This window comes from Xiphias gladius, chromosome 12 (genome assembly GCF_016859285.1).
Source record: "Xiphias gladius isolate SHS-SW01 ecotype Sanya breed wild chromosome 12, ASM1685928v1, whole genome shotgun sequence".
In the NCBI taxonomy this organism is placed as follows: domain Eukaryota; kingdom Metazoa; phylum Chordata; class Actinopteri; order Istiophoriformes; family Xiphiidae; genus Xiphias; species Xiphias gladius.
This window is the reverse complement of record NC_053411.1, coordinates 4393845-4420203: the sequence shown is the minus strand read 5'-3', so window position 1 is coordinate 4420203 and position 26359 is coordinate 4393845. Positions and strand designations below refer to the sequence as shown.

Here is a 26359-nt window from a genome sequence, read left to right as displayed (position 1 = left end):
AGAGATCTGGGGCAAAACTGCAACATGATTCCCTTCCTGTTCTCACTTACTAAGCTGCAATTAAACTCAGCATGTTTTCTGCGCAGGGCAATAACCTGGTGAATCAGTCTAATTTTCCTTTACCGCTATGTGCCAATCTTGTACAGAAAACAGGACAGTGACTGATAAAGGTCACAATTACGATGGCCAGTCTTGTTTGAGCTGAAAGGTTGAGATAAGCAAACGGCGCCAGAAAACACGAGTTTTGCCAAAGGTGGAGGCTCATCAATCATACAACAGATAATGGAAGACACGGGGGAGTTTCAGATGGAGCACGCAGAGAGCACAAAGATGCTAGGAAAGCACTCGGGCTAATTAGTGGACAGAGAAACACTGCATGACATAACAATGTGGCAGTTGTAGTGACAAAATCGTCCAAAGCCTTAAGAGTGGGCTTATGTCTTGGATTGCCAAGGATGACATTTGTCAGAGAAAATAGAACAGCTTGAAGGGCACACTGTGAGTGCTGGGGGGGCGGCACGTAGGGATGCCAGCCTAAAGATTGCATGTCTGCGGGAATACATAGAATTGCAATCAGGGAATGTATGTGGGGACGTGGGTCTCAGATTGTGCAAAGCCTCAGTGGTGAGGCTTTCAGCATGGCTTCCGTGTCTCGCAGGAAGGTTGACAGATGGTTCGGAAATAGCCACAAAAAAAGCAACGACAAAGAATCCCACAATAGGATTGTCTCTGGATGTGTGTGAGGACATTTCACCTTTTCTCCTCTGTACATCCAGTTCCTCCACTGACACAGCCAATGTTTTACCTCACAGACATGAACCTTAATGACAGTTTTCAGTTTCATCAGCGTTGCTGTGATATTAAGATAACGTGATCATAGGAAACAGCCTATATTTTCACATTCTGAAATGATTATCGTAATTATTCAATCTTTCCATGCTTTTGGAGCCGTCACAACATAGCACCGCATTTATTCGTAGCCATCCTTCTCAGCAAAAGGACTTAATCACACATTTCCATAAACACACAAACACATTGACACACATCCGCTGGCGTCACTGCGTACAAGCCTAGCAGGGAAGGTAAATATTGACTCTGTCTTCTCGTTAAAGGGCTTTTTGACTGTTGGAGCCTGAAAAAGACATATAGTACCCTAATCCTAAATGGTAGAATGCCAGGGGCAGTGCGTACTTGTGATATTGGTTACCCTTTATCTTCTCCTTTCTTCACCGTGTAGGCAAATTGCCAGGGGATAACTTACACTGAAGGGTAGAGTCAGATTGGAGGTCATCCTGGATGTTAGGAATTACACGATTTAACTGTAAATTCAGAAACATAGTTTGTGTGAAAATAGGGTTAATCTTGTTATGCCAGGAGTTCATGCCAAGTTTGTACAATGAGCACAGCTTCTAGTCCCATTTTCTCTGCCAGCTGTTGTCTCTGCATTCCACTAAGCCATGCATTTTTGAATCATCTTTCACAGCTCCGAGTTACAATACACATATTGCCTTCCCCTAATGCTTGTTGTGCAGCCTTGGTTTAATTTAGGTTCCCCATAGCAACAAAGTCACACAAAGTCACCAGTATCATATGTAAATTGTGATATATTGTAAAAGAATTAGACTGCATAGTCAAAGAATTAGTTCATGGATATGGAGGTAAGAGCAAGAGAGAGTGAACAGAGAAGGGATAAAAGAAATCACAATCCCAAAGAGAATTGTTTTGCTGTTCACATGTCTGATCAAGCTTAAAAATGCTATTACTCTATTGTCACTGGAGCTGTTCTCCCTGGTTTAACTCTAGAAGATGCACTGACCTTTTCAACACTTTACCACATCAGGTCTATTACACGCCGACAGTCACCTCTCCCTTTTCCCTTGCGAGAGGATAATACCAGTTCACCTTTTTATTGTGATGAAAAGACAGAGCAGGCTTTGGTGTGATTTCATTTTCCCTGCTCTTGGAGCTACTATAGGCAGAAGTCTTGACAGTCACTTTACATGAAGGCAATCACCAGGAACGACCATGGCTTCAGTGTGCGATTGAATACCAATAAATCTGACGCTCTTTACTTCCCTTCGAACATAGAATGGTGGAGGGATGCCAGCCGGTGCGGACAAGAGAGTGGATTATCTTCCCTGGTGAACTTTTAGCTACATGGTCCTGCATACATGATGCAAAGCTTCTGTCAAATATGTAGTGGGAGGGATTGATTGAAGCTGATAGTGTCATCCACATAATACTTATTACATTCATATTACTGCAGTCATTCTGTATGTCAATGCTGTGCTGTATGACCAGGGACCTCCTGCTCGTTTCTTTGACTTTTCATTGCTGCTGGAGGAGGTTATAGTACTGAGATCATAATGACTCAGAATTGTCTGCAGACTGCAGGTGCAGTTTGCCTCCCACTGTGGCTCCTTGACCCATCCCTCTATTTCTATTCAGCCCGTTTTTTTTTTTTTTTTCTATTTCATCTTTACTGGTGTTGATGCTGGTTTAAATACACAATAAGCCTAGCATCTTTTTTAGCACCCCGAGTTTCGAAGACTAAACCATGATGCAAGCATCCCAAAATGGCTTTTGGCATGATTTCGTAAAGTTTGGGCAGATGGGGGTAAGAATTAATTCCATGTTTTACTTGTGCTGCTAATGACAAAGAGGCTGTTTTGGCCCTTGAGAGCAGTCTTCAAGTAAACAAGCAGGATCTGGACCAAAAAAAAATATATTCCCATGATACTTCCGTGACAGTGTGACTCAATAATCACACCCACGTAGCTGGTAATGATCAACCTGGTATTATACTTTTATCCTTTCCCACATTGGTGTTAATGTTGAGCTATGACTGTGCTGGGTTTTTACCAGTGTGACCCATTTATTCTTACGCTTTATTCACACACAAACATGCATGCGGGGGAGCGACGCACAAACTTACCCTAAACCGGACACGGATTCTACACAAGCTGATGAGCTAGAGATGGATTTGTTTATTCCGTCTGTCTTGCGCCAGGTAACTACTGTGATATGGCCTGGTTTTTCGGTGATATGTGTGCAGGCCTGTGTGTGTGTGTGTGTGTGGGTGTGTGTGTGTGTGTGTGTGTATGCGTGCGCTGTCGCTCCGCCCAGGTGGCGGGCAGCAGGGACGGGAGCAGGCCAGTGAGCAGGTAGAATACCACCGAGGTGGAAATAACAGCCTGGCCTCCTCCGCTGCTTGGAGAGGCCTGGCGTGAAATGCTGCAGGTAATGCTGACCGCACACTGTTGCTCCCCCTGCGCCGGACAAAACCTCATACAGGTGCATCTGCTTGGCTTTGTATATCTGGGCTAGACATGCAGGTATTCACTAACATGAAGGCACAAACACGCGAAAAAACTTAAGATCCATACACCATACATGTATAAACAACAAACAGCAGTTTGACCTTTTATGACCATCATGTGTTTTATGTTTTTGTAGACTGGTGCTTGATGACTGACACTTGCGGCTTTTTTGCACTAAATAACTGAACTTGTAGCTGTTGTCCCGTGTTCCGCTTTTGTATCCACTCTCCTCTGCCCGCTTTGGAAACAAGTGTCTGGGAGCAATATTTCAACACCCTTCAAGAGGTGGCACTACATCAAGTTAGGGCTACTTGCAGGCAGAGAGGTGGATGCTCGCAGATATAAGATTTTTTCATTCCCTTGTTATAAGGCTCATTTTATATCTAGCCCAGTACAATATACAGAATTTGATATGTAGAAAAGAGGCTAAAAAGGCAAAATCAGTGTTGTGGTCCTCTGTGTATGAAAAAAATTATTGTGCAATTATTGAGTGAGCAGAAATTGGACTGTTTTTTAATATTTCATCACTGTGTCCTGGTAGCTCCATTGTACTCTTGGTAGATACGCGTCCAGGGCCATTGTTTTCATGCTTTCACCCGTTGGCTCTGGCCAAAGCCGGCACACAGTGCTCAGCTGCCTTTTCTCTTGCATCTTAAATAGACAGGTACCACTGCCAAAGGTAATCATAAACTCGTAATTGTGCAAAAGTTTCTGTAGAAGTCTCAAACTTTGATTACATCAAACACTGGCAGCAGACAGATGGAGTACAGCATAAAACTGAGAATCAAGAATACTTGCCAGCTGGTAAAAACAGTAAATTCTAACACCACTGCTTCAGGGCCTTAGTTGCTTAAACATGTATTATACGCTTGACTCTGTATGACCTGCATACATGAGTGATCAAGCTTTTTGGAGTGTGAAAGCGGCCATGAGGAGGAGGAGGCAAAAAAAGGAGACCAGTCAACTCCCTTCTGTTCCGTCTCCTCCAAAGCCCTTCTTTTGTTCTTAAGTTTTTGGCAGCGAGCCTCGAGTCCAGTCAACTTTTACTGCAGTGATTTGTCTGTGACACATCAGTAGCTCGCAGAGCTGCTCAACACTCTCATCTTAGAGAGTTAAGGAGGGAGAAGTGAGGGGTTGAGCATGAGTGCCAGTGCGAGGTATACCTGCAAGGCCTGCCTTTGGTTCAAACTGTCACATCAGAGGCAATTCCCTTCAGTAAATAAGTCCATTTTCCCTGGCTGGCAGAGACAGATCGATGGACAGGCAGGCAGCTGGGAATATGATCCCACCAACTGGCTGTCCTCTAGTCTTCATTAGTTGTCATACTTAGAGAGTCAGCACCAGGTTCAGTTAGTAAAACAATCCATTGAAAAATGATACTAACACATACTGTTGACCTTAAAAAATGTTGAGGAAAATGTAAAACTGGTGATTTTGGGAGAAAAGTATGAATAAAATTCTTGGGTGGATACAGTATGTAGCAGAATTTAACTACAGCGGAACTTAGTAAGACAAAGCAAGGAATTGTGCAGAAATGATCTGAAAAATTCTAAAAGAAATCTGTAAATTGTCCATGTGCGCGCGCGCACACACAAATACTAAAAAAGTCTGTATTGAAAAAGGTGACAGTATGCTAACGTGGTTTATATACAAATAAAAATGTCCATTAATCATTTTAATGTTGGATAGTTATCATGCCCGCGCCGTTACGGTAAATATGTTTAAATATTCTGAGTCTGTGTTAATCTGTAACTGTAGCTCTGCTGCATTTTGCTGTCTGTGAAATATTTTCAGGCTGTGTTTGGTAGAAGGGCTATCACTGTATCTTGGTCATCCCACCTATCATTACACTCCTTCATTCTGGTTGTATTCCAGCAGTGTCTCTTCTGCGCATCCCACGGAGCCTTCCCACTTGGTGACTCACTGTCCCCCTTGCTCACATACAAATCTGCACACTGTCCCTTTGCATAACACCCACAGCCCATTTCACTTCCACTCCGGTGAAAGAGACTGAAACAATGGCTTGGTACGCCCTCCACCCCGCATCCTCTCTTATGTATTCCCTCCCTATGGTTCAATGACTGCTGTCTCATTGAGGGATGGAGAGGAGCCTATGTGCCCGTCGCCACATTCACATAAGGGAGTGATGAATGTTTTAGTCTGACGGGGGACAGTGAGGGGCTGGAGATGAGATCGGGGCCTGGGTAGGGAAATTAATGCATAAATTTCAGGCAGACGTGGATGTCCCAAATCCCCAGCAAGAACTGGCATCCCCCTTTCGGTACAGCACTGCCACAGGCCCAGATTCACACTCTCCCATTCAGCCATTTCTGCAATATTGTGGTCAGTTTGTGTTTTACTCACCGTCTGTGTCTGTCAAACACAATGCACTCCATTCAGAAATCACCATTCTCTTCTGGTGCTAAACTTTTTAACAAAGCTGCTGTCGAACATAGAGCCTGTGAGAGAGGAGGTTGGTGGTTGCCAAATAAACCGTCAGGTAAACTTTGTGTGCTGCGCAGCCACAGGTGCTACCTTGGTGTTACGAGAGATTTTTTTCAAAGTACTGCCTTTTCAGTCATAATTGTTTGCTGTGTTTGCTGATGATTTTCTGGTGTGTGCCGCAGTGGTTGACCTTAACAGAGAAAGCAGCGATTTGAAGTTTGTGCTGTCTTCCTCTGTGATCTTTTTCTGTCTCTTATGTTTTTGGTTGTGGATGTGAATCACTGCGTAAACCCCGTCTCAGGCTGTGTTCACACTACACATTTTTGGTGGAGTTTGTTTGAACTCTGGGGCATTTATTCCATTAGTATGGTTCACCGGGGCAGGTTAGGACAATGCCATACGGTATCTTCTGATGTATTCTAAGATGACTGAAAGTGCAAAACGAAGTCCTTTTTACAGGAGGGATAGCACTGGTTCATTAAGAGTGAGAATGTGTTCTGAACCAAGTACAAGGATGCTAAAATGCAAGGGCTGATGGGCACAAAACGACAGGTGATGACATGCGATAGCATTTAGTTACTCATCCCTGAAGGCCAAGCAAATCAAATTGGAGCAAGGGCAAACCACAGCTGAGACTGATTCTCGATTGTGGTCTGCCCTGCTGCAATTTAGTGCTCCTAACTAAAATGAAGAATACAGACAAGTCCATTGTGTTTACCCAAAGCACAAAGCAGTACTCAGAATAATGTTATTTCTATTCTCATAATTCTTTACTCAGATCTCTTTCACCTTTATGACCATATCACTGATTTTATAGGCCTGGTTATGTATGTTTATGCATCTGTAGGTTGTCTTGATTATGAAAGTGTAAATATTGTTTTAGAAAAGGGCCGTACACATAAAGTTATTATTGCTCGATTCCCTTTGCAACAAACATGAATTATGGACTGCAAAATGGCATTGGAAGCTGCTTGAGGTAATTTACATCAGCATTGAAAAACAATAGACTTTGTAATAGCTTTCGAGTTAGGATCTATCTTTTCTCCTCAACATCTATCTTCCCTGCGATATTGGATTTCCAGCTCTCGGAGCTGAACGTAGTGGCCCAAAGCAGAAGCCATCGCCCACCCTGCCCCCTTATTTTTCTGACATTAAAGGCAAATAAGATAATGGAGCTCTTGCTAGTAAAGAGCGGGCTAATAAACCTCAGGGCCATCCACTAGGCCACATACTGATTGTGATAGCAATAATTTGGTGTAGGTCTAATTCAGCAAGAGGGATAGAGAGAGGATTTTAGTGTTTTTGCAGGGGTCCCCTCATTTTTTCTTTCTCTGTTCAGCATCAAAAATAGTTTTATTGGTATCTAATTGATACAGTTAATATTTATACTATTATTTTGTTTATTTATACAGAATCATGTATCATAGGTACAACTCCTACAGTATTCAATTCGTTATACAACTATTCAATATTGTGAAAATGAGTCAGATAGTATTTGCCACAGTTTATTAAACATCAGTCATATACAAATTACTTGTGCAATTGCAGACCAAGAAATATTCTACGGTAGATAGCTTACACATGTAGCTTGCAGTGCACATTATGAGCAGAACAGGCCCTTTTCAATGTTATTTGGGTATTGAATCAATTAATTTTGGTTATCTTCATCTAGTACAATGAAATACAAAATTGATTCCCAAAATGACCCTGACACTATATGCCCCTTTGGAATGCAAATCAAAATCAGAGACCGATGTGCTCTGTAGAAGCAGAGTAGAATAATGATCTTCCATGACATGCTTTAATGCATTTTTAGGCCAAACATGTACATAACATTTACATTTACCCCACTTGATCAGCACCTTGCCAGTTCACTTGGACACCTCAAACCAAAATCCACTGGCCTTGCCTGGCGGACTGTAGTGTACACATTCATTCTGACATTCATCACTTCCTGACTGCAGGGAGCTGCGCCACTGTTGGCTCACTACCTTCGACAGCTCTAGCCTAGGAGTGTGGTGGCATTTTTGGAGACGTATGAGGGTGTTTATGAGCAGCTTGAAAAGGGCATTTTGCAGATTTATGGATGACAAGGCTAAATGATTTATGGAAAACAGGGAGGGTGAAAAAGAGTCTTTGATGTTGATTGCAAAGACTGTGTTTGGCAGTGGATGTTTTTGTGTGTATTTGAGAGGGGTGTGTCCATCTGTCCCAATCCCATGATATTGGAGACCTTCCACAGTGCAATATGACAGGGACAGGAAGAAGTGGAGGGGAGGTCGGGGATATAAATGAATAAATAAAAAGGTCATGTCAAGCCATTTTCATAAAAGCTCATTAACTTTTATTTGCTGCAAAAGATGTCTGTGTAATTAGAATAACAGAGATTGAGCTAATGAAATTACAATAAACAGTGGTGGAGTGGAACCAACAAAATAAAAATGCAGAGCTCACGCTTGTCTGAGACTTAACTGCACATTCCTAGCAAGTCACCTTTCAAAGAGATTGAGGTGGATCCCAGGTGTGCTCTGCAAGGTGGGGGTTCAGTTTTTTGGGGTTAGTCTGTATTCATGCTTGCACGTGTGTAATCTTTGTGTTCACTGAACATTTGAGCATGCAGGATTCTCTTTTGTGTGTGTGTGTGTGTGTGTGTGTGTGTGTGTGTGTGTGTGTGTGTGTGTGTGTGTGTGTGTGTGTGTGTGTGTGTGTGTGTGTGTGTGTGTGAGAGAGAGTGACAATGTGGTACAGTAACAGAGAGCTTTTTTTTTTTTTATTTCTGCTCCAGCCTTTATTTATTGGCCCTATCATTGTCTGCTAGTGAAGTCGTAGAACAATGTGTGTTTCTTTCTCCACAAATTGTTCCATAAAAATGAGCAATCAGAAGCTCACATTTGTCATTTATTAGCAGGTTTAATAGTGAGGGTGATCCCTGGCTCAGTGCAGCTTCTGCTCTGCCATTTCCCCGGCCTGGAAGTGTCATGCTAACGAAGGCCAAGAGGATGAAGGTTTCAACCGCAGCCAAAACACCACACCGACTGATCTCAGTAATTAGCACAATTTCAACCTGAGAAGAAGCAACTAATTAGTGAAATGTGCCCGGTGCGGTGCGGTGGAGTGGAGCAGGAGAAGCTTCACTCCCAGCCCGACATGATCAGACTTTGTGGTGGACATGATTGGGAACCAGCGCTCTGCTCCCACATATTATTGACAGCAGGCATGTATAGGTTTCACTGCTGTCATTAGCAAGAGAGACCATTAACGATGAATGATACCTGATGCTACGTTTGTAAGAGGTCAATGCGTAAGGCTCTCTGTAAAACAGTGATCGATTCTCGGCCGGTTTAATCACCTCACTGGTGTGATATCTGTCTTCGACCTTCAGACAAGAAGTCATTCATTTGGGCCAGTAATGCAGAGACATGAAAGTAATGGGACATATTTTTCGCATCGACAGCACCCATGTGTTGTTTCGCCACCTCCCCTGTCTCCCCTGCGTCGAACATGAGTCGGTTCCATAGATATGAGGGAGATATGTCAGCCTCCCTGTTTGCTCACTGTGTGTTCTGATAGCCTGGCAGCCTGTTTGTTTGTTTATTCTCTGTCTAGGTCAAAGCAGATGCCCTCACACTTCTTCTCTGCCTTTCCACTCTCTCACCAAGCCTCTGGATCTGAGCCTCTGAACTCTTACAGACCCTTTTTGAACTGACCTTTTCAGAGTACTATATGGGCTGTAAGGTAATGTCACAACATTCAATTCTCACATCCAATGCATGTCGTCCAAAGAAGCTAAGGCTTGTCTCGGGTAGTGGGTAGCCCCATGAATCAGTTGTTGTTTTGAAAAAGACTTGAAAGTGAAGAAGTTGTTTGCTAAAGCAGTTGGATTCAAAAAGGTGAAATCAGTATAGTTCCTGTAGTTACACAATGCACAAATGATTAAAGTACGAAGGTTTTGGGTAAAAGGCTACCAAGAACCAGATAGAATAAGCATAAATTGACCTCAGTGACTTCTGTTTCATGACACATTTCACTACATATGTTTGACTATTGTGTGCTGATAAAAGTTGAATCATTAATTTTATGAAAACATTTGAAAAATGTACAGTCATAAGCTATAATATGGATAAGGAAATATTTGGGATAGAGAATGTCCTGCAGAGTAGTGGCTACCGAGAGAGAGATTATCCTCTCGATTATTCTATGATATATTACATGAATATGCTGTGATGTTTTGATAAACAAGGAGGACTTACATCCCGCAGATGAGAACCTTACAGGCTGCTTTTTTTTTCATTTTGTTTTCTGCTGACGTATTCAGAAATGCAGAGTTGACCTGAATCATTCGAAGCCTGACTGTTATGCCACAAAGTACACAACCTTTACTTGCTGTCAATAAGACTGTCGTCATCGTGATATCATCCCACTCATTTGAAACATTTTAGTGAGCTCAAGTGGGTCTCCGTCTGCGGGATGCGTTGAGTGGTACATTTTGTACTGTAAAGGTCATCAGCTTAGTAGCATGTTGGAATTGAAGCCTACTAACAGCAAGGTTTGTTTCAAGAAAAGTAGATATAAGTATAAGCTACAGTACATTCATGCCATTCTTACTGTAAATCTAATACTATATTTATGTTCACTGTATTGTCCCAACAGCACAGTATCGAATGTAAAACATTGTATTTATTCGCAAGCTGTTATAAAATATTACCATGTTTGTTTTCCTAATATTGAGTAATATTTTATCTAAGATAATGTAGGTCAAGACAACTCGTACCCACATGTCCTGTACGTACACACAGACACACACACTGAGTATTGATTTACTGTCATACACCTTGAAGGAAGGCGGGTGGTGGAGTGCCCCGGGCTACCGACTGTTTTTCAACAAGACTAGGTCAAAACTTAGTCTGTGGCTGGACTGCCCTTTATCTGTCTGCTTCTCTCCTCCTGTCTCTGCTCACATATACCATAATTTGATAAGGACGAATTCCCAATAAAGCTGCTCTCATTTACATGTTCTGTTTCTGTTGTCAGACAATGGAACAACTATGAAATAGTGACTGAATTGTTGCCCATTAAGACTCCATGTTAACCAGCAGTCCCTTCCAAGCCATTTTAAAGGTGCTGCTCTACACTGCTTAAAATCCTTATTTTATTTTATTTTTTTTTTCTTTCACAACTCCAACATCCTTTGACAAACTCACCACACATATGAGTTAAAGACAATGGCTGTGCTGTGATTTTGGCTATATTTACTTGTAAAATGATCACTCAGAGAAAGTTAGAAGCTCATTCTTGTCTGTGTCAGCTGCTGTGGTCAAGAGGTGTGCCTTCGGAGAGAAAGCCCGACCTCGTGCTCGCGGGGCAACTCCGGCGACTCTCTTCTCGACTCTCTCTACTTGCTACGTGGCTTTGTGAAGATAAGTCGCCAGAGGGCTCTGAAAAGTCAGTAAGTCTAGGGACGAAGGCGCTAAGTTGGCAATAAGGCCTGTAAACACCCCCTTGATGACACGATAGAAACTGTTTGAACCAATTCACTTTGACAGAGCAACGGCCAATGGGGAAATGCCAATGGTGTAACTTCATCACTCACTCAGTCACTCAGTCAGTCACTGAATTTTGCGTTAAAAGTGCTGGCCCCGCTCTTGCGGTCCAGCCATAAACTTCACCTTTTACCTGCATTATTTAGTTTCTGAAAGCATCTTTTCACAAAGACAGCAGCATTGTTCTGCACAGCAGTGAGTTAGACACACATTGGCACCTGGCACAACTGTTGACTAGGTGTTGAAACTGTGAAGCAATCGTTTTGACAGTGGCATGTCTATTTTTCAGCTTAGCATTGCATTTTCACGCTCGTGCCAGCAACTTTGACATCTCTTACTTTGAAGGTGAAGAACAGATAAATACTGGACTTGCAAGTGCAATAATGCAGCGATGATGTGACCACTTATATTCCCTGTATTTGACCTTTTACTTATAAAAGTAACTCATGTAGTTTGACTTTTAATATATTTTTTTTTTGTGGCTGTAAGGTGGGTTTACTCAAGCTGAGGACATTTGATGACTACACAAGGTCATTTGTAATGGCCTCAAATGTGCTTTAAGTCTAACATGAAAGGATCATGGTGCGTTTTGTTGGCAATTACGTGAATTCATTAGACCTTTTCAGGAGGTAAATAACCTTAGAGATGATAGAGAGGGGTGCCTTGACAACTTGAAAAGACACAAAGACTGGCCTTGACAGTATATGTTCATTATTAAATTAGTACTGAAGATGTGTTCTGCAAGGACCCATATGTTGTGGTACTCTGTGGCCCAAAACCCAACATGTATTTGGTAATAAATGATCCAAGCAGATGCATAAAACAAGTGCTACACTGATTTTTTTTTTTTTTTTTATCCCCAAAAAAGTTTTAAATACAAAAACCATTAATGTATTAATTTTTATTAATTAATATTATTAACGTTCGAGTAGGAAGCTCAATTCAGTCTGTTCAGTTAAATTCAGTGTCATCCCAAAGATGCCTCGTGTGTGATTTCAGGTTGCAGGACATTTTCATCATGTACCAATTTTTCTTTACTATTTTTTCTTCAAAAGCAGTAAGAGAACTTCCCAGGCAAACTATTAAACTTTGTGACTTGCAGTCTATACCCTATACTTGTACATGTGCCTTGATGTAGCTTTCAAAACGCCTATTTGATCCCATGCTGCGAACAAGTAATATACCATAATACTGCAGGGCAAGAATAGCAAGCAGAAATACATGTGATGGATGAATAGATGGATGCATGGTGTGAATGAATTGAATGAGTGGGTGTGTTGCAGAGAAAAAGAAATATCAGTTTATCCCAATAGTCATTTTATAAAATGTAATTTATAATTGCTTTTACCCCAGCAGGATTACATCCGGCTTTCCACTTTGTTCTTTATACTGTATAGAGAGCTCTTAGGTGACTGTCAGGCATGCCAGAGGCCTTAGGCAAAAAATATTTATTAGATATTTAAAACTACTGGTACTACTATTTATTTTCTTCTTTCTTTTTCTTTTTTTTTCTTTTTACTGATCTAGAGGACAAACTATTCTCCCAAAAGATAGGTGTTCTCTACAGCACATTATTGTGCACATAACACTTCATCTTTCGAAGCTGTGGAGAAACAAATCAATACTCCTCTGTTGATACAGTAGAAATAAAACAAGAATTCTAGCTCACCTATGTTTGTAAGGTTTTGCTCTTTCTTTAGCTTTTGCAAACAAAAAAAAAAAAGATATTTCACCCCCTCTGCCTATTGTGTATTTAATTCTTTCACTGTGTACTTTTCTATTTTAGAATCCCTTCGTCCATATAAACCAGGGTCATGCTGTTCAGCACCTCGGGGCCACACCAGGCAGTTCCAGACAAAGTCACATTAGCTTCTCTTGACCTCACAGCTGTAATCGGCTCTGGGGGTTGGGGAGGGTTATGGTGTTTTGCAACGTTAATGGTTTTGCAAGCAGAAGGCCGAGAATGAAGAGCAGGGATGTGAGCGTTACAACAGCTTACCTGGAGATTACAGCATCAGCAGTTCACTCACAATGCCACCCTGCAGGATTTGACTGCCAATACCCTACTATGGAGACCCCCCCCAATCTGTGGTACTTGGAGATTTAGAGTGACTTCCTCGGGCTGTTATCAGAAAGGCAAGGACTGAGCTGTGACATTCCATCTAAACACATACTTATGTAGGAACAGTTTGAGCTTCTGTCACTATAATTGGAGCATCTCGTGTTAAATTTATTAGGCAGTTGGAATCAGAAGACATGCTATGATAACCTATTTCCTTTCTGTTTTGTTATGTCTGCATTGGTGGTGTTTTGTGTCTGGAGGAACATAGCAGAATCCTGCTCATCACAATGCACAGCTGTGAGCATGCTATACGTTCAAAGATTCAGTTACAATGTCTCCAGAGTGAGGTGTTTCCCTTCATACTGTACATTGTTGAGAAGTCTATTTCAGAGATGGATGAGAAGGACTGGGAATTGGCAGCCTTCTTTTTCTTTCAGAAATCCCCAACAATACCAGCCATGTTGTAGGACTGGAGAGGCTGGCTAGCTCAATCCTAACTCAATCGAGGATCATCAACAATTGTCACTAAATCAGCCCCTTTAGTCTTTAGCTTCTGTCTCAATTCATTACAAGTGAATGGGCTTTTATTGGCGTGACCATTTTAACAGGGACTCGGGGAGTGTGCGGAAGCTTGTAAGGCTGAATCGACACAGGCAATTTACGAGGGGATCGAGGGGCGACTTGAGGCCAAAACCAGCACAAAACAAACAGAGCGAGGGAGAGATTAAGAGATTTGTCACCCCCCATTCCACTGTTCCTCCTTTTTATTGTCCCTCCCTTTATTTGCTCTCAGCTTGTTTGTTTTGCTCTGCTCATCCCCCTTCTTTCTTGGATGCTGTTGGTCTTCCAGGCTGCCTTGTCAGTTTTTCTTGCATGTTTTTTTTTCCTTTAGATTTTCTCTGGCAGTTTTCCCAACAAATTATAACATGTCCTCTGAGACTGATATTCAAACTGGTATTATCTCAGCCCAGGCCATTATTTAATTCTTAAGAGCTACTTCAAGTGTTACTTTCCCCATTCAAACAACATACTTTCCTGTAATGTAAAGGAAAAAAAAAAACATTTTCAAAAAGACTGACGAGATACCTTGTGTGCCCCAAAGTGGAAACACAAAATATCTTCTTATAGGTGCCCTCTTTTCAATCATCTGGTTGTTTGTCGATAGCATCTGCATGCTAGAGCCATTTCTTCTCTACAGGCAAACAAAAGTTGGACTGGGTCAAACTTTTTTAGCTCTTTTATAGCTACCAGTAATTTATTCAACACATGCTGAGTGTAACACATTCTCTCCCGTCAAATAGTCCTTGATTTATTAAAGTGAGTTTTGAGTGAAATTCCTCCCCAATCCAGGATGATGTCAGACACCTTCATCTGGAAAATGATTCAATCTGTAAATTTTTTGTTTTTCAGTTGTATCTTATCATGACCATATCATATTTTAGGTTCATTTATATATAATTCTGCTGTCTAAATCAATCATTCTAAAATAAGGAAATGCAGTTTTGAAGGTTTTGTTGTTGCATTTGAAAAGTTTTTATCTAATATGAAACATAAGAGTGAAACACTTCATTCAGTACTTCAATTTCAACATCTATTTCCTCATTCAAAAATAACTTTACAATATTGACTAGTTATTTTGATGTCTCTCTAAAACAAATACGCAAAAGAGACCACTAGTAAGATGATCGACCATTATCTCAGCGTCTTCAACTGTATATTTTGCAACCGAATGTTTTTCTGACACACCACACTGTCTAACACTGTCTCTCTTCAAAACAAATGCATGGCTGAAGGCCACAGATGGGTGAGGGGAGATAAATGAAAAATGACTAAAATGAAAGTGCACCAGACAATTTGGCCATTTTTGTTTCAAAGTTTTGACTGCATGGCTTGTTGTTTCATTGAATTGTGTAGATTTCTATTCAGTGCCCTACCCTTAAACAACAGTCTCATCCTGCTTCTTATTTCACATAAGAGATAAGCCCTCTGCCAAGGTTTCCTTCATCTCATACCCCCCCCCCCAACTCCCTCCCCCATCCTCTCTCCCACTCCTCTTTTCCCATTATCTCCCCCTTCCTCCCATCTCCCCCGTCTTCCTAGCTTTGCAAAGATAAGATTTGCCCTCCCCAGTGAGTTGTTAGTGTCGATACTACTGTGCTGCTGCCATCGATGAACTGTCAGACCACCTCCTCCCATCCTGCACCATGCCTCCCCTGACCTTCCTGCAGCAAAAATAAATAAATAAATAAATCTTATGACACAAGCATGTTCCTTTTTTTTCTAAACACAGGGTTTAATGTAGAGTGCCGGATAAATAAAATTTTTCTTTTTGCCTTGTTCAGTGACTCATTGAACTTTTTTGCACCATGCCACAAATAATTTGTTGAGACCTAATAAAAAGCCATCTACGTAGCTGAATTAAACATGATAGAAACACATCATTAGATCACAATAGAGCACGTGATGGGAGCAGCAAGAGGCATCAGCCCACCCAGTCAGGGGTCTGGCAGAGAAATGGAGCAGCAAACATGGCAGTTGCGTAATGTGTGGTGATGTGTCTTTGCTCAAAGTTGTTGGGCTCAGGGAGGGAGCTGACTGGCTGCCAGCTAACAGTTAGTGACATCAGTGAGGTGGATCTACGGCTGCTGGTTGAACGTAACTATATGTGTCATCTTAGTGAACCTCGTTATGCAAATCACCTCACAGCATCATAAGTATGCATATCTCTAGCAGGGGGGAACCCCACTGGGGACCAAATATCGAACCCCGGCACCATTAGTTACATTCTTTACAGCCACACACAGAAACGACTCTGCAGAGTGTCTTTGTTATAGGGTTAGAGAGTTGAGATGCTGAGCCCAAAGGGTATAATGTCACTGCAGTGCTTTGACGTCAAATGAGAGTCGTTTGACTTTTCTTTACACCAGTCACTCAGTAGAGTCTGAGAGCATGAATGAAACTTAAAGTAAAATCCCCAAAGTGTGGCAGCCACACTTCCAGTTGATATCTAATCACTGCTGATGGCTCAGAAAGTGGCTTCAAATAGGCAGAGACTTAAGAGATTATGTTGGCAGGCTGTCTTGAACAGGCAATGATGTCATCCCCTTTCTTGGTTTCTCCTTTCACACCAGTTTGCAGTCTATACTTGTCTAGCTTGTAAACACGGGCTTTATTATAGGCATGTTGTTCTCTGTAAAAGCAAATGGCCTCTGTTTGACTGAAACTCACTTATGTGCTCCGTGGCAGTTGCTTGGAGGCTCACAGTATAATTTGATACCACAAATAGCCGTTTTCTTGCATCCATTATGTCAGTGTGCCACTAAATAGTAAAACTAGTTCTTAAGGTTTATTTTGATTGATACCTGTGTACTCTAAGGCCTTCCTTATTTTAGATAACTGTTCATCATGTGTAATAAAGCCTATGTGCACAGGTTGTTTATGATGAGTGGATGTAGATTATTGGTTCAGCATATCACAACTCCACATGTAGAACATGAACACTCACATAGGGGCCACTGCAGTGAACATGCAGTGCCTTCAGCATGAAATGTGATTGAAGAATATAAGATCCTGTAGTAGATTAAATGCTGATTTAAAAACCCAAAATACTCTAGCAATCTGAACATAACCTTGTATGTTTGTGTATTTGTCTAATCATCTAAACTTTGTTTTATTCATTGGAAGAAATAATCTGACAGAGGATTTGGTAGTGGGGAACAAAAACCATGATCTCCTCATGTCATGATCATAGTCGGAGATTTTGTGAGCAATGCGAACTAATTCTCTTTTAGGTCACCTTGAACAGGGATTAGTTAGAGCACAAGAACTCATTTCAAATTCTCATAAAAAGTCAGATTTATCTAGATGTAGAGAATATAGTCTGTATTCGGGGAGACTACATGTCACCTTTAATTTAGTTTGAGTATAACTTTTTTTTTTCTTCTTAAAAACATATGCACTCCTGAAATCCTGAAAAGTTTTGTATTATCCAGTGTGTCCAAACTCAAATCACCCTTAAAATACACGCACATCTGCTGCTTGGTCATGTGTGTGTCTCATAACCACAGACGACTGTCCAAGTACAGGTGACATGATGCCCCGTTAAGATACTGCCGGCACAGCTAGAGTACACTTTATTTGCCAAAAAAAAAAAAAAAAATCTCATCCGTATGAAACACCGACAGTAAATGTCAGGTTTTGGTTTCAGCCCCTTATAATCAAAGAGCAAGGGCTTGCTGGGTCTTACTAGAGCTGCCATTTTACATCAGTGTTGAGCAGTCACGCAGGGAGAAACTCACTGTAGAGGATGCAGAAATACCCCACTGACAGCAACCTTAATAGAACACAATGCCAGGAGGCCACAAGACATGTTTTGTTTGGATGGTGCGGTGGTCAGCTGTTACTCGTTGTTTCTACCTACACATGCAACCTGCTGCATTGTTGTCAGGGGGTTGTTAGAAAGCGTTCTGGGACATGAAGGTAATCAGTGACTGATGTAGAAGTACAGATATACACAAGGCAGGTTTTGTAAGCTAAAACATTTCATCTGAAAAAAAACAAAAAAAACTGGAATGCTTTGAACAGTACGGAGAAATGTTATATAATGAGTAGAGTTTCCTTTTTGTTACCCCAGCAATCCAGTACTTAAATTTAATCAGTGTAACAATGAATGACATCCCTTTCAAAGATGAGAAGCTCCCCCAGTTCATCTTGCAGTCATCAGTGACTGTAAGGAATGCAGTTCACTCACTGCCATGGCACATCTTGAATAGAAACACGACTATGCTTCTCCTCCGCCCTTAAATGAATGTTAGTTAACTGAGCACTGGTCATTACTCCAGAATTTGATTGCGGTGACACGTGAATGTTATTAATACAAACTTCAATGGAGTTTAAAATCAAAGTTAAATGTAGTGAAAAATGAGCAGAGTTGAAAATCAAATGTCATTAAGTCCGCTAGGCTGGAGGGCCCTAATGGACAGGAAGGCAGCCAGGCCAATGCTTGACTGGTGAAAGACACACTCATTCCCTGGCTTCACACACACGCATACGAAGGAAATATTTGAATTAAATACCTGCCACTTTTTCCAATATTAATATTTTATAGTGTTAACTTTTTATCAGTGTTTTTAGTAGTGTTTTTAAGCTTTCTCTGCCACATGGAATGCATTTAATGTCTTAGTTTTTGTCAATGGTCTGCGCTGGTAGAATAAGTATAAGATCCTTTACTTAAGTAAAAGTACCAATACAGCAATGTAAAAATACTCCATTAGAAGTAAAGGTCCTGCATGAAAAATCATACTTAAGGGAAAGTACATAAGTATTAGCAGCAAAATGTAGTGAAAGTACTGAAACAAAAGTACTGGTTTGGTTCCTCTAACTGATATATTATTGTATATAACATCATTAGATGACTAATACTGAAGCATCAGTGTGTCAGCAGCATGTTACTGATGGAGCTTTAAACTACTTTATATACAATTTGATAAAGAGGGACACCTACGTTCATGGGAGAGGAAAGAAGATAAAACAAAGTTCTTATACACATCTGTTTTCACTTTTTAGACTTTTCTCTAATTTCTCAGATTTTTGGTTAGATGTTGGATCATTTGAATATTTATTGAAATGAAACCATGTGAGAAAGTTAGAGGAAAAAATCCTTGTTTTGTGGAGCTGTTAACAACTCATAGACATCTGGAATGGGACCCCAACTACACGCTTCTTTTTTGTAAGACGTCAGAAGGCAAAAAGGTTGGGAACCACTGGTTTCATCTTTGACAATGTGTTTGTATTCTAAAAGCATATAACAAGCTTTTATCCATTGTGTCAAATCTTCATCATAAAAGTAACTAGTAACTAAAGCTATCAAATAAATGTAGTAGAGTGGAAGTATAAAGTAGCATAAAATGGAAATACTCAAGTAAAGTAAAAGTACCTCAAAATTGTACTTAAGTACACTACTTTAGTAAATGTACTTAGTTATTTTCCACCACTGGTTGTCTGCTTGTTTCCTCTTGTTGTCTGCACACAGTCAGCAGAGCTAGATATACTATCTAGAGATATCAGGGCTCATTTTCTTCCTCTCATAAGAGGCCATTTTCTGCCATCAATCCTTGTCTATAGCGAAAAACAAGTTCCACAGACTTGAAAATAGACAGTCGGATAATCCATCACAGCAAATATGAAGCCCTCATTTGATTTAGTCAAAGTGTAAGTTTTTTTCAAAATGTTTCATCGTGCCTCAGTTGAGTTTTGATATCAGTTCTGTATTATGTTACACTTTTCTTCCTGTCAATCACCTGACACACACACACACACACACACTGGAGGAAGTGGAATGGAAATGATCTATTTAAATCAAGTCACCTTACAAACTTTATGTAGGTTGCCTAGAATTTCAAGCTAGGTTTGACCTCTCGAAACGTTTTTATTGCAGCTCTACACAGAACAGTTAGTTATATAATCTTGTGTTTTTGATAAATCCCCCACCCCTCCACGCCCATATCTTATCTGAGCATCAACAAATTGTCTTCCTTTACCGTCTTTTTGCCTTCTCTCGCCTCTTGCTCTTCCCAGTCGTAGATAAGCGATCATCTCTCGCCTAATTAGCCTCTGTCTCATTTGAACTGAGAAAATAATCCAACTGCTGCGTTGTTATACAGCTCATTATCCTCAAAACCTGTCTGTCCACACGGTATGATAAAATGGCTTTATTATAAAGCTTTACATTGAATTCATGAACCACACATTAAAGAGGACTCAGTTTTTAAAATAAAGATAATTTTCTATCTAATGTAGCCCACTGCCAAGGAAGGACTGTTTTATCTCCACCTGTAGTCTACACATTTTTTTTCTCAGTTTCTTCCTGTCTCTCTTTATCTCTGTTTATTTCGGCATGACCTTGTCCTTGTTGAACCTTGTCAAAGGGTCCTGATATATGTCAACCATTGCCTTTACCCCGTTCTCTAACTTTAACTCGCAGAGCTGGGATGTCATTGGCAGAAGAGGTGCACCCCCATTCATTTCTAAAGTTATTACCTTTTCCTGACCTCCCTCCAAGACCTGCTTTTGCTTTATGAGTCAGCACTGTGCGAGGTTACACTCGTCGCTCTTTAACGCCGCTGCTGCTACAGATATACTACAGATGTGTATGATTTTTTTTTTCTATTAGAAAACTTGTCTAGAAAGCACCCAGAGTGCATAACTCTGTATAATAATGAAGAATAATAATAGAAAATGTCTGGAGTGTGATAGACAGGCACCTGCGCAGAAGTTCATGCGAACGCTGTGAAAATGTTTTGAAATGCCCCATCACAGTGCTAAAAAGACAACAAAAAACACAAAATTCTTGATGCTTCTTGCTTCACAAACAAATCGCTTGTTCCTTGTCTCATGGCCAATGCTTTTCCACCAGAATGGTGGAATTTAATGGGAAATTTATCAGCAAAGTTTTCGAGATATCCTGCTATTATCAAACTAACAAATGAAATGGACCAAAAACATTAGCTCCTTGGCAGAGCTGCCATTGGTAAGGCAAGGCAAGATGAACTGCCATGTCTAACAAATACACAAACATTTTCCCATCTAATGTTAACTATTAGATTTTCAGACAAAGAGAAAACACAACTGATATTTATAAGTGTGAGCATAAAATACCCCACAGGGATAAAAAATACAATTTCTTCAAATCCTGATAATCTTCATAAAACTGAAATATCCTTTAGGATGCAATAACTGCATTGTTTTAAAATTATTAATGCTGTCTTATTTTTCATAAATCAATTGACATTACTTTGAAACCGGTGGGGTATACAGTATACCATATTTTAAAATATTGCCTTAATAAAGGACATTTTAAGTATTCATGAGATGGAAAACAGCTTTTACTGCTCAGAGTAAAAAAAACCCTACACATTTGTTTAATGTTACATCCGTCTAATCCCTTCCATTTGACCCAAGGTCTCTTTCCCTTCCTGACATCCTGTATTCAATTGCGGAATACTGTATATGTTGTGTTTTTGCTAGATAAATCAGTCAATTTGTTTTTTTGTTTTGTTTCTTTATCAGGGTTAGAAAGCCTCAACTACAGTTGTACAATTATAGGGTAGAAGTTTTGTGTGTCGCTGTTGAGATTTGGTGCGGATTAACTTGTCACTCAGAGGGAGAGTTTCTGACAATGTGGGAGAGCTCAGGACAAAGTCTCCCTCTGATTAGAATGTAAAGAGGGAGGAAAAGGGCTGTATAGGGAGTGTGTGTACACGTTTCTGTCCATCTGCTTGTGTTCCTTATGCTCACTCTCTCTGTTATTCACTAATGTTGTCGTTTCTTTTCCTGGGTGCCTCTCTGAAGTCATGTCAAATAGCCTTGGATGGAAATGGCTTTTTCTCTTCCCTCTTGCCTTTTGAAATCTCAGTTCCCTGAGAGACACTCTGTTGGCCAAAATAAAAGACTTTCAAAATCTCCCAATGGCAGCTACAGTGATCACAAGACAGGGACCATGCAAAATAATGGTTTGCATTTGAAGGTTAAAATAAGACTGAATCCAAAGCGGGACAGAAATTTCAGATTAAGTGTGGCTCTTTGTGTGGCTACACTGTGGTTTATTGCATAGAACTCAATACAAGTTATACCAAAGAAATCAAAAGGGCCAGTATTTTTCACAATTAAATAATCGCATCAATCCGGATATCAATTTCAAGTCTGCTTGAATTCAGGCGCATTGGAAGCAGTACATTTTAAACCACCTTCAAAAGAATAAATGGAACGTCACCCTCTTTTATACCGTGTACCAAGACCACACTGTCCGAGCAGTTTCCTTTCCATTCATTTCCTGAACTGACAGAATACAGTGTGATCATTTGTTAGTCGCATTTTCAGTCTTTCACGGTGACAAGGAGAATGTCGTCTGACTATACCAAGAATGCTTCATTGATCTCATCATATGATTAACTAAAATGCCAGGGTAGTGGAGGGATTAAATTGTATACGAGTTAATAATATTAAGAGTGAAACACACTCTAATAATTCTATTTACAATTTTGAGAGATACAACAAAAAGGTCAGTTTAGTTAATTTCCACTACAGTGGCCAGGTATTTGAAATTTTTGATATTTACAGCAGAAATACGGCCTCTCTATGGTCAAAAGAAACTTTAGTACAATTTCTTATCCATAGATACAGTTCATTTTAAAATACATGGTATTACATTACGACCTCTTTGTGACTGTCTCCACAAGAATTCAATATCATGTGCTTCATAAATTTCATTGCACAGCTGTTGCACTAGATTGCATTAGACTGCAAGGTATTCTTGTTGTTTTGTCCATTCAACAACAGGATGCCACTCTCCCCCTCTTGTTGCAACATCCGTATAGCAGGTAATGACTACTTAGCCTAATATGTGCCCTTTAAGTCATTGCAGTGATGTACTGTTTTGAAATAATAACAAAGTCAATACTTAACTGCATGCTGAAGGTTTTTTTTTCCTTTAAAAATATAATATATTGAATTCAACACTCATATCTTTATCATCTAGCTTTTCATTTTATGAATATATATGCATACATATGTACATACAGTACTAAACTGGTATCCTATTCACTGTACACTGTTATACAGTAGATCAGTATAGTTACCAGGTATTTACACTGTAACAACTTTAACAGTAGCACAGCCAATGCCAAGATATAATACAATTTTGCTAGCTGTGTCATAAAGTAGTAGTAAAGCTCCCATCACTGAATATCTATCTGTATTTATTATTTAATAGAAAAATATAATCCAGTTCAAGTTTATCCAATTTGCAGTTGTTTATTGTTAGAGTGAAAATTAACAAGGGATAATTTCTTAATTACTGTTATTAAAAATACATAAAAATTACAAATACACCCTACTGTGTAACTCACAGTTTGTGGCTATTCCATAAAGTTTTGTAAAACTATGTTGGAGCCTGCATCTCTGGCTGCGTATAAATGTAGGCTATACAGTCACTTTCTTTTCTGCCTCTGATGATCAGCTTGAACTCGCTCTGTGAGGACTTGCTGCTGTGCTTCATCCCTTTATCTATAATGAGAAGATTATTCTGAAAATTGTAGATGATTATTTTTAAAAAGAAGTCAACAATCACATTAGATTGTTTTTCTCAGGACTGGTGAACACTGGTTGATTTCTAAGATTAACTGACTGAATATTTACTGAGAGAATGACTTAGAAGAAGTCATTAGTCACCTTGGTTTAGTCACAATTCTTTGTGCAAACATATCTCATTTAGTATATATCTTTTTTTCATATAATTCCTAAATACTTTTCAATAGCATTCAAAATGCAGTTAAAGTGTAATATTTTTGCAGTTATGCTGATAAATTTACAATTACCACTTTCCCATTAATGTGAACGGGGAAGTGGTCTCAGCCTTTTGGACCCCACTGCATGTTTAAACTGTTATGCATATTAACAACTAGTGTTGTACCCTGCAATATTACTTTACGCCGATTCATGCTCTTTTTGTATGCAACGAACAGTTAATTGTGTAGCTTCATTCAGGTGTAAAGAAATGGAATGATGGTGATAGAGAGGAGATTGTTTTTCAATGCAGGCATGCTTTTCACCCCTTGGTAAATCCTTTAGTTAGCTTGGTGAGGATTAGGTCTGAAAAGTCTCTCATTTGCCTCCAAAGCCCCCAGGGATGAATTGGTGAAGAAATCCAGCTTCTTCACTGCTTCCATCTGAATTTTACTTTGGTAGTTATTTATTTTTATTGCAGCCCACGTCTGATTTCTGCTCTCTTATACCCTCTTACTGTCTTCATGATTAATTTAGCCTTTTTTATTGCGTTTGTTGCTGAGGGTATTGCACACTAATTTAGAGATATAGGGAAGAAATGTCACATTTGACTAGCTGTCAATTTGACACAAGTGCATGTCTACATTTCAGCTATTTAGATTTCTTTCGGGTGGAAAAGGTTATAAAAGAATAAAGAATGCATATTCCTCTCATTATCACAGAATGAATTCTAAGCCTTAGCAATGGGCCCCAATTTTGTGCAGGGGCATCACATATACATAGAAAAGCTTTTGAGCATTTTCCTCTGACAAACGTTCTCCACATTCCCATATGAATCACAAAGTACATTGAAAAGACTAGAATCCCTGTGGAGCTCAAAGCCTGAGGCTGTAGGGGATACGCCCTATTGAAAAAACAGCTCTGGGATAAGGATAATGAGTGGTAAAGACTACTGGAAACTATCAATTGGATGAAAGGGAAAAGCTCAGTGGGGACGGGCATATCCCATCAAGTGTCCGACTGAAATCATATTTCTTTCTCAAGGCTAGATTTCACAAGTAATTCCAGTTAGAAAGACTACTTTCTCAGAATATCTGTCAAGTAAGAGTCAACCTTAAAATGATATGGCTTTCATAATTAGCGATGCTCAACATTCTTGTAGCCTCTTGAAGGATGGCTCTTAACGTTCTCAAGATATCAGCAATATCTTTCAGGGTGCAATAAGGGGAATGTCTCAAAAATGCAGATGAAAAAGTTTGAGCTTGAATGTGATTGATTGAAACACTATATATATATATATATAGATAGATATAGATATAGATAGAGAGATATATCTTAGAAGGGTGCTATTCCTCCTGAATTTAATTCAAGTAAAGCAACATCCAGGCTACCCAAGAGATAAATTTGTGTTTCGGAATTTTTTAAAAACATGTTTTTTTTTGTTTTTTTGTATTTCTCCATGTCTGAACAGAGGCAGTTTCCCTCTATTCCACCGAAACACACTCTTTATGATGTTTGAGTTTTGACAGAGAGACAAAGGGACCACAAACAAAGAGAGGATGATGCACTTTGTGGAGAGATGAGTGGGGGGAAAGGCAGAGCCATGGCTGGTGGTGATATAAACAACCTCTTCTATACATCAAACATCCTTTGCTTCAGCTTTGGAGAGAGAGAGAGAGGAAGATACAAGGGAGGACAATGAAAGACAGGATGATGGACTATGATCAGAGTTGAGATGAGAGGAAAGACAGTCATGGCCAGAGATTATATAAACAACCTCTACTCCACATCAGACAAATATGGTCCCCGTGTCTCATCTTGGTAAATGCTCTGTCATTCATGAAGGACTTTCAATCAGCATGCTCGTATCCTTTCTGCTATTTAAATGCCTCCCAAACTGTCTACACCTACAGAGAGATTTAATCTTTATAATTTAATGTTGATGGTTTTATGGTAAATGTCAGTGCTTATGACAATCGCCTTGACTCACTGAACTTGGTTCAGGGCAGTTCAGGCAAAAGGGATGTACGGTGAGAGCATCCTTTAACTGAAAAAGTCAGTGTCTTTTTTAGATGTTCTTGAGGTTTGCTGTTGTATGGCCTCCTAGCTCCATGTTGAGGGGGTCAGCAGAGGAGCAAAATGAATGTTATATCTCCTGGAGTTAGCATTTTATCAACCCTGTGGTTTCAGTTACCTGTAATATCACTGTCTAAGCTCAAGACCCTTTGAAGATGCTTTCATAAAGGTCATTAATAGTACAGAATTCACAAGCAGACCTAAGATTTGATTCATGCAGGGTTGAATTCAAGAGGGTGCATTCAAGAGAATCCCTTTTCAGGAACTGTGCTGGGATGTTATGTGATATCTGGTTTACTTCCTTACTTTTCAGCCACGTTGGATGCCAAATAGTCTTTCAGATTTTCAAATGCCTGCTGTTATCATCAAATCTTAATGCTAAAAGCAACTGTAACAGTGTAGGCTTCCCAACGCACGGGACTTATGTCGACCAAATAAAAATAGATTTGCCCTTGAAATTTCTAAAATATATTATATTTTTTCACTTTGCTTGACCTCATAGTTTTCCATAAATTGTCTGCTGCTCTGGCACAGAATGCCTGTGAGGAAACCTCTACTGCAGCTGCCGTTAATGCTCTGACTGAAAAGCTGTACCATACAGACACAACGAACCAGTGCAATGTAGAGTCAAATTA

The 26359-nt window shown here is 40.0% G+C and overlaps 1 protein-coding gene across 1 annotated transcript in view; it reads left to right on the top strand.

The window, feature by feature from the left end:
• The window catches only part of nrxn2b (neurexin 2b), a 556614-nt gene that overhangs the window by 12983 nt on the left and 517272 nt on the right, over positions 1-26359 (top strand). The gene's annotated exons all lie outside the window — the stretch shown is intronic.